Source organism: Leiobunum rupestre, chromosome 2, assembly GCF_980474605.1.
Source record: "Leiobunum rupestre chromosome 2, qqLeiRupe1.1.hap1, whole genome shotgun sequence".
NCBI lineage: Eukaryota > Metazoa > Arthropoda > Arachnida > Opiliones > Sclerosomatidae > Leiobunum > Leiobunum rupestre.
This window is the reverse complement of record NC_143385.1, coordinates 27,144,720-27,152,219: the sequence shown is the minus strand read 5'-3', so window position 1 is coordinate 27,152,219 and position 7,500 is coordinate 27,144,720. Positions and strand designations below refer to the sequence as shown.

The window sequence follows — 7,500 nt, the reverse complement described above, 5'->3', positions numbered from 1 at the left end:
GCTACCGTTGCGCCACCGAGCCACGGCTTAATGGCTTTGGTCAAGTTCGACAAAATATGTACTGAATTACTCGAAGGAAAAACTAACTGACTCGGACGTGATTTGAACACGCAGCCTTCTGATCAGGAGTCGGACGCGCTACCGTTGCGCCACCGAGCCAAGGTGTCATAGCTCTGGTCAAGATCGACCAAATAGTACTGAATTACTCGAAGGAAAAACTAACTGACTCGGACGTAATTCGAACACGCAGCCTTTTGATCTGGAGTCAGATGCGCTACCGTTGCGCCACCGAGCCACGGTTTAATAGCTTTGGTCAAGTTCGACAAAATATGTACTGAAATACTCGAAGGAAAAACTAACTGACCCGGACGTGATTCGAACACGCAGCCTTTGATCTGGAGTCAGACGCGCTACCGTTGTGCCACCGACCCACGGTGTCAAAGCTCTGGTCAGGATCGACAAAATATTTACTGAATTACTCGAATGAAAAACTAACTGACCCGGACGTGATTCGAACACGCAGCCGTCTGAACTGGAGTCAGACGCGCTTCCGTTGTGCCACCGAGCCACGGTTTAATAGCTTTGGTCAAGTTCGACAAAATATGTACTGAATTACTCGAATGCAAAACTAACTGACCCGGACGTGATTCGAACACGCAGCCGTCTGATCTGGAGTCAGACGCGCTACCGTTGCGCCACCGAGCCACGATTTAATAGCTTTGGTCAAGATCGACAAAATATGTACTGAATTACTCGAAGGAAAAACTAACTGACTAGGACGTGATTCGGACACGCAGCCGTCTTATCTGGAGTCAGACGCGCTACCGTTGTGCCACCGAGCCACGGTTTAATAGCTTTGGTCAAGTTCGACAAAATATGTACTGAATTACTTGAAGGAAAAACTAACTGACACTGACGTGTTTCGAACACGCAGCCTTCTGATCTGGAGTCAGACGCGCTACCGTTGCGCCACCGAGCCACGGTTTAATAGCTTTGGTCAAGATCGACAAAATATGTACTGAATTACTCGAAGGAAAAACTAACTGACTCGGACGTAATTCGAACACGCAGCCTTTTGATCTGGAGTCAGATGCGCTACCGTTGCGCCACCGAGCCACGGTTTAATAGCTTTGGTCAAGTTCGACAAAATATGTACTGAAATACTCGAAGGAAAAACTAACTGACCCGGACGTGATTCGAACACGCAGCCTTTGATCTGGAGTCAGACGCGCTACCGTTGTGCCACCGAGCCACGGTTTAATAGCTTTGGTCAAGTTCGACAAAATATGTACTGAATTACTTGAAGGAAAAACTAACTGACACGGACGTGTTTCGAACACGCAGCCTTCTGATCTGGAGTCAGACGCGCTACCGTTGCGCCACCGAGCCACGATTTAATAGCGTTGGTCAAGATCGACAAAATATGTACTGAATTACTCGAAGGAAAAACTAACTGACTAGGACGTGATTCGAACACGCAGCCTTCTGATCTGGAGTCAGACGCGCTACCGTTGTGCCACCGAGCCACGGTTTAATAGCTTTGGTCAAGTTCGACAAAATATGTACTGAATTACTTGAAGGAAAAACTAACTGACACGGACGTGTTTCGAACACGCAGCCTTCTGATCTGGAGTCAGACGCGCTACCGTTGCGCCACCGAGCCACGGTTTAATAGCTTTGGTCAAGATCGACAAAATATGTACTGAATTACTCGAAGGAAAAACTAACTGACTCGGACGTGATTTGAACACGCAGCCTTCTGATCTGGAGTCGGACGCGCTACCGTTGCGCCACCGAGCCAAGGTGTCATAGCTCTGGTCAAGATCGACCAAATATGTACTGAATTACTCGAAGGAAAAACTAACTGACTCGGACGTAATTCGAACACGCAGCCTTTTGATCTGGAGTCAGATGCGCTACCGTTGCGCCACCGAGCCACGGTTTGATAGCTTTGGTCAAGTTCGACAAAATATGTACTGAAATACTCGAAGGAAAAACTAACTGACCCGGACGTGATTCGAACACGCAGCCTTTGATCTGGAGTCAGACGCGCTACCGTTGCGCCACCGAGCCACGGTTTAATAGCTTTGGTCAAGTTCGACAAAATATGTACTGAAATACTCGAAGGAAAAACTAACTGACTAGGACGTGATTCGAACACGCAGCCTTCTGATCTGGAGTCAGACGCGCTACCGTTGTGCCACCGAGCCACGGTTTAATAGCTTTGGTCAAGATCGACCAAATATGTACTGAATTACTCGAAGGAAAAACTAACTGACTCGGACGTAATTCGAACACGCAGCCTTTTGATCTGGAGTCAGATGCGCTACCGTTGCGCCACCGAGCCACGGTTTAATAGCTTTGGTCAAGTTCGACAAAATATGTACTGTATTACTCGAAGGAAAAACAGACTGACTCGGACGTGATTCGAACACGAAGCCTTCTGATCTGTAGTCAAACGCGCTACCGTTGCGCCACCGAGCCACGGTGTCGAAGCTCTGGTCAAGTTCGACCAAATATGTACTGAATTACTCGAATGAAAAACTAACTGGCCCGGACGTGATTCGAACACGCAGCCTTCTGATCTGGAGTCAGACGCGCTACCGTTGCGCCACCGAGCCACGGTTTAAAAGCTCTGGTCAGGATCGACAAAATATGTAATGAATTACTCGAAGGAAAAACCAACTGACTCGGTAGTGATTCGAACACGCAGCCTTCTGATCTGGAGTCAGACGCGCTACCGTTGCGCCACCGAGCCACGGTGTAAAAGCTCTGGTCAGGATCGACAAAATATTTACTGAATTACTCGAAGGAAAAACTAATTGACTCGGACGTGATTCGAACACGCAGCCTTCTGATCTGGAGTCAGACGCGCTACCGTTGCGCCACTGAGCCACGGTTTAATAGCTTTGGTCAAGTTTGACCAAATATGTACTGAATTACTCGAATGAAAAACTAACTGACCCGGACGTGATTCGAACACGCAGCCTTCAGATCTGGAGTCAGACGCGCTACCGTTGCGCCACCGAGCCACGGTGTCAAAGCTCTGGTCAGGATCGACAAAATATTTACTGAATTACTCGAATGAAAAACTAACTGACTCGGACGTGATTCGAACACGCAGCCTTCTGATCTGGAGTCAGACGCGCTACCGTTGCGCCACCGAGCCACGGCTTAATGGCTTTGGTCAAGTTCGACAAAATATGTACTGAATTACTCGAAGGAAAAACTAACTGACTCGGACGTGATTTGAACACGCAGCCTTCTGATCAGGAGTCGGACGCGCTACCGTTGCGCCACCGAGCCAAGGTGCCATAGCTCTGGTCAAGATCGACCAAATAGTACTGAATTACTCGAAGGAAAAACTAACTGACTCGGACGTAATTCGAACACGCAGCCTTTTGATCTGGAGTCAGATGCGCTACCGTTGCGCCACCGAGCCACGGTTTAATAGCTTTGGTCAAGTTCGACAAAATATGTACTGAAATACTCGAAGGAAAAACTAACTGACCCGGACGTGATTCGAACACGCAGCCTTTGATCTGGAGTCAGACGCGCTACCGTTGTGCCACCGAGCCACGGTGTCAAAGCTCTGGTCAGGATCGACAAAATATTTACTGAATTACTCGAATGAAAAACTAACTGACCCGGACGTGATTCGAACACGCAGCCGTCTGAACTGGAGTCAGACGCGCTTCCGTTGTGCCACCGAGCCACGGTTTAATAGCTTTGGTCAAGTTCGACAAAATATGTACTGAATTACTCGAATGAAAAACTAACTGACCCGGACGTGATTCGAACACGCAGCCGTCTGATCTGGAGTCAGACGCGCTACCGTTGCGCCACCGAGCCACGATTTAATAGCTTTGGTCAAGATCGACAAAATATGTACTGAATTACTCGAAGGAAAAACTAACTGACTAGGACGTGATTCGGACACGCAGCCGTCTTATCTGGAGTCAGACGCGCTACCGTTGTGCCACCGAGCCACGGTTTAATAGCTTTGGTCAAGTTCGACAAAATATGTACTGAATTACTTGAAGGAAAAACTAACTGACACTGACGTGTTTCGAACACGCAGCCTTCTGATCTGGAGTCAGACGCGCTACCGTTGCGCCACCGAGCCACGGTTTAATAGCTTTGGTCAAGATCGACAAAATATGTACTGAATTACTCGAAGGAAAAACTAACTGACTCGGACGTAATTCGAACACGCAGCCTTTTGATCTGGAGTCAGATGCGCTACCGTTGCGCCACCGAGCCACGGTTTAATAGCTTTGGTCAAGTTCGACAAAATATGTACTGAAATACTCGAAGGAAAAACTAACTGACCCGGACGTGATTCGAACACGCAGCCTTTGATCTGGAGTCAGACGCGCTACCGTTGTGCCACCGAGCCACGGTTTAATAGCTTTGGTCAAGTTCGACAAAATATGTACTGAATTACTTGAAGGAAAAACTAACTGACACGGACGTGTTTCGAACACGCAGCCTTCTGATCTGGAGTCAGACGCGCTACCGTTGCGCCACCGAGCCACGATTTAATAGCGTTGGTCAAGATCGACAAAATATGTACTGAATTACTCGAAGGAAAAACTAACTGACTAGGACGTGATTCGAACACGCAGCCTTCTGATCTGGAGTCAGACGCGCTACCGTTGTGCCACCGAGCCACGGTTTAATAGCTTTGGTCAAGTTCGACAAAATATGTACTGAATTACTTGAAGGAAAAACTAACTGACACGGACGTGTTTCGAACACGCAGCCTTCTGATCTGGAGTCAGACGCGCTACCGTTGCGCCACCGAGCCACGGTTTAATAGCTTTGGTCAAGATCGACAAAATATGTACTGAATTACTCGAAGGAAAAACTAACTGACTCGGACGTGATTTGAACACGCAGACTTCTGATCTGGAGTCGGACGCGCTACCGTTGCGCCACCGAGCCAAGATGTCATAGCTCTGGTCAAGATCGACCAAATATGTACTGAATTACTCGAAGGAAAAACTAACTGACTCGGACGTAATTCGAACACGCAGCCTTTTGATCTGGAGTCAGATGCGCTACCGTTGCGCCACCGAGCCACGGTTTAATAGCTTTGGTCAAGTTCGACAAAATATGTACTGAAATACTCGAAGGAAAAACTAACTGACCCGGACGTGATTCGAACACGCAGCCTTTGATCTGGAGTCAGACGCGCTACCGTTGCGCCACCGAGCCACGGTTTAATAGCTTTGGTCAAGTTCGACAAAATATGTACTGAAATACTCGAAGGAAAAACTAACTGACTAGGACGTGATTCGAACACGCAGCCTTCTGATCTGGAGTCAGACGCGCTACCGTTGTGCCACCGAGCCACGGTTTAATAGATTTGGTCAAGATCGACCAAATATGTACTGAATTACTCGAAGGAAAAACTAACTGACTCGGACGTAATTCGAACACGCAGCCTTTTGATCTGGAGTCAGATGCGCTACCGTTGCGCCACCGAGCCACGGTTTAATAGCTTTGGTCAAGTTCGACAAAATATGTACTGTATTACTCGAAGGAAAAACTAATTGACTCGGACGTGATTCGAACACGCAGCCTTCTGATCTGGAGTCAGACGCGCTACCGTTGCGCCACTGAGCCGCGGTATAATAGCTTTGGTCAAGTTCGACAAAATATGTACTGAATTACTCGAATGAAAATTTAACTTACTCGGACGTGATTCGAACACGCAGCCTTCTGATCTGGAGTCAGACGCGCTACCGTTGCGCCACCGAGCCACGATTTAATAGCTTTGGTCAAGTTTGACCAAATATGTACTGAATTACTCGAATGAAAAACTAACTGACCCGGACGTGATTCGAACACGCAGCCTTCAGATCTGGAGTCAGACGCGCTACCGTTGCGCCACCGAGCCACGACTTAATAGCAGGGTCAAGTTCGACAAAATATGTACTGAATTACTCGAAGGAAAAACTAACTGACTCGGACGTGATTCGAACACGCAGCCTTCTGATCTGGAGTCAGCCGCCCTACCGTTGCCCCACAGAGCCGCGGTATAATAGCTTTGGTCAAGTTCGACAAAATATGTACTGAATTACTCGAATGAAAATTTAACTTACTCGGACGTGATTCGAACACGCAGCCTTCTGATCTGGAGTCAGACGCGCTACCGTTGCGCCACTTAGCCACGGTTTAATAGCTTTGGTCAAGTTTGACCAAATATGTACTGAATTACTCGAATGAAAAATTAACTGACCCGGACGTGATTCGAACACGCAGCCTTCAGATCTGGAGTCAGACGCGCTACCGTTGCGCCACCGAGCCACGACTTAATAGCAGGGTCAAGTTCGACAAAATATGTACTGAATTACTCGAAGGAAAAACTAACTGACTCGGACGTGATTCGAACACGCAGCCTTCTGATCTGGAGTCAGACGCCCTACCGTTGCCCCACAGAGCCGCGGTATAATAGCTTTGGTCAAGTTCGACAAAATATGTACTGAATTACTCGAATGAAAAACTAACCGACTCGAACGTGATTCGAACACGCAGCCTTCTGATCTGGAGTCAGACGCCCTACCGTTGCCCCACAGAGCCGCGGTATAATAGCTTTGGTCAAGTTCGACAAAATATGAACTGAATTACTCGAATGAAAATTTAACTTACTCGGACGTGATTCGAACACGCAGCCTTCTGATCTGGAGTCAGACGCGCTACCGTTGCGCCACCGAGCCACGGTGTCAAAGCTCTGGTCAGGATCAACAAAATATTTACTGAATTACTCGAATGAAAAACTAAGTGACTCGGACGTGATTCGAACACGCAGCCTTCTGCTCTGGAGTCAGACGCGCTTTTTTTTTTTTTTTTTAATTATATCATTAAAAAAATACACGACGCGTGTATGGTACAAAAAGCGAAATGCAACAAGATAATAGAACAAGAAAAAAATACGAAGTAACATTTGAAAAATCGGTCGCGAAAATGAACATCGATAAAGAAAGAACAACGATTAGATAATATTGATTAAACAATAGTGAGAAATAAAAAAAATTAAGCAACGTATCAAACACTATTAGGCAGTACATGTTGTAGAAAGAATTCATGAACAAAAATAGGCTAAATTAGATATTAAACAGCAGTAAAGACGATTAAGAAGAAATAAATTAACGAAAAAAAACTCCTTATTGAAAATGAGAAGCAAAGGCTTAGAACCGACAGAACACAGAAAAGGCCGCAAAACATTAAGAAAATCCATCACCATTAATCTGTAACTTATACTTTGAAACCGTAATCATCCGGGATCACAAAGTCCTTATACAGAGGACTGGTAACAGGCTGACCCTGATACCGACACGCCCGAGCAAAAAATTCGTTCTCTGAAGATGGCGGCCAAGCAACCTCCTTAGGCCACCACTCAGGCCGGCGATGACCCTTGAAAGGGTACAGACGCATAGCAACGGGAACCCTTTGAACCTTCGTAGCAGAGCCAGAAGAAGAAGACAGCTTCTG

General features: G+C 46.9%; 16 non-coding genes across 16 annotated transcripts in view; all 16 read right to left on the bottom strand.

The window, feature by feature from the left end:
- The window catches only part of TRNAW-CCA (transfer RNA tryptophan (anticodon CCA)), a 72-nt gene extending 50 nt beyond the window's left edge, over positions 1–22 (bottom strand). Inside the window, exon 1 of the tRNA in view lies at positions 1–22. This exon is cut by the window's left edge and continues 50 nt beyond it. This is a non-coding gene — a tRNA (tRNA-Trp).
- Positions 23–87: 65 nt separating this feature from the next.
- On the bottom strand, positions 88–159 carry TRNAR-CCU (transfer RNA arginine (anticodon CCU)). The gene has a single exon. It is a non-coding gene; the product is annotated as a tRNA-Arg (tRNA).
- Positions 160–633: 474 nt separating this feature from the next.
- TRNAW-CCA (transfer RNA tryptophan (anticodon CCA)) lies at positions 634–705 on the bottom strand. The gene has a single exon. It is a non-coding gene; the product is annotated as a tRNA-Trp (tRNA).
- A 1,023-nt stretch (positions 706–1,728) lies between these two features.
- Positions 1,729–1,800, bottom strand: TRNAW-CCA (transfer RNA tryptophan (anticodon CCA)). The gene has a single exon. It is a non-coding gene; the product is annotated as a tRNA-Trp (tRNA).
- A 612-nt stretch (positions 1,801–2,412) lies between these two features.
- TRNAC-ACA (transfer RNA cysteine (anticodon ACA)) lies at positions 2,413–2,484 on the bottom strand. The gene has a single exon. It is a non-coding gene; the product is annotated as a tRNA-Cys (tRNA).
- A 65-nt stretch (positions 2,485–2,549) lies between these two features.
- On the bottom strand, positions 2,550–2,621 carry TRNAW-CCA (transfer RNA tryptophan (anticodon CCA)). Its single transcript has one exon. It is a non-coding gene; the product is annotated as a tRNA-Trp (tRNA).
- A 202-nt stretch (positions 2,622–2,823) lies between these two features.
- TRNAW-CCA (transfer RNA tryptophan (anticodon CCA)) lies at positions 2,824–2,895 on the bottom strand. Its single transcript has one exon. It is a non-coding gene; the product is annotated as a tRNA-Trp (tRNA).
- A 65-nt stretch (positions 2,896–2,960) lies between these two features.
- On the bottom strand, positions 2,961–3,032 carry TRNAW-CCA (transfer RNA tryptophan (anticodon CCA)). Its single transcript has one exon. It is a non-coding gene; the product is annotated as a tRNA-Trp (tRNA).
- Positions 3,033–3,097: 65 nt separating this feature from the next.
- On the bottom strand, positions 3,098–3,169 carry TRNAW-CCA (transfer RNA tryptophan (anticodon CCA)). Its single transcript has one exon. It is a non-coding gene; the product is annotated as a tRNA-Trp (tRNA).
- A 65-nt stretch (positions 3,170–3,234) lies between these two features.
- On the bottom strand, positions 3,235–3,306 carry TRNAR-CCU (transfer RNA arginine (anticodon CCU)). The gene has a single exon. It is a non-coding gene; the product is annotated as a tRNA-Arg (tRNA).
- Positions 3,307–3,780: 474 nt separating this feature from the next.
- Positions 3,781–3,852, bottom strand: TRNAW-CCA (transfer RNA tryptophan (anticodon CCA)). Its single transcript has one exon. It is a non-coding gene; the product is annotated as a tRNA-Trp (tRNA).
- Positions 3,853–5,559: 1,707 nt separating this feature from the next.
- Positions 5,560–5,631, bottom strand: TRNAW-CCA (transfer RNA tryptophan (anticodon CCA)). The gene has a single exon. It is a non-coding gene; the product is annotated as a tRNA-Trp (tRNA).
- A 65-nt stretch (positions 5,632–5,696) lies between these two features.
- Positions 5,697–5,768, bottom strand: TRNAW-CCA (transfer RNA tryptophan (anticodon CCA)). The gene has a single exon. It is a non-coding gene; the product is annotated as a tRNA-Trp (tRNA).
- A 65-nt stretch (positions 5,769–5,833) lies between these two features.
- TRNAW-CCA (transfer RNA tryptophan (anticodon CCA)) lies at positions 5,834–5,905 on the bottom strand. The gene has a single exon. It is a non-coding gene; the product is annotated as a tRNA-Trp (tRNA).
- A 338-nt stretch (positions 5,906–6,243) lies between these two features.
- Positions 6,244–6,315, bottom strand: TRNAW-CCA (transfer RNA tryptophan (anticodon CCA)). Its single transcript has one exon. It is a non-coding gene; the product is annotated as a tRNA-Trp (tRNA).
- A 338-nt stretch (positions 6,316–6,653) lies between these two features.
- On the bottom strand, positions 6,654–6,725 carry TRNAW-CCA (transfer RNA tryptophan (anticodon CCA)). Its single transcript has one exon. It is a non-coding gene; the product is annotated as a tRNA-Trp (tRNA).
- Positions 6,726–7,500: the final 775 nt, after the last annotated feature.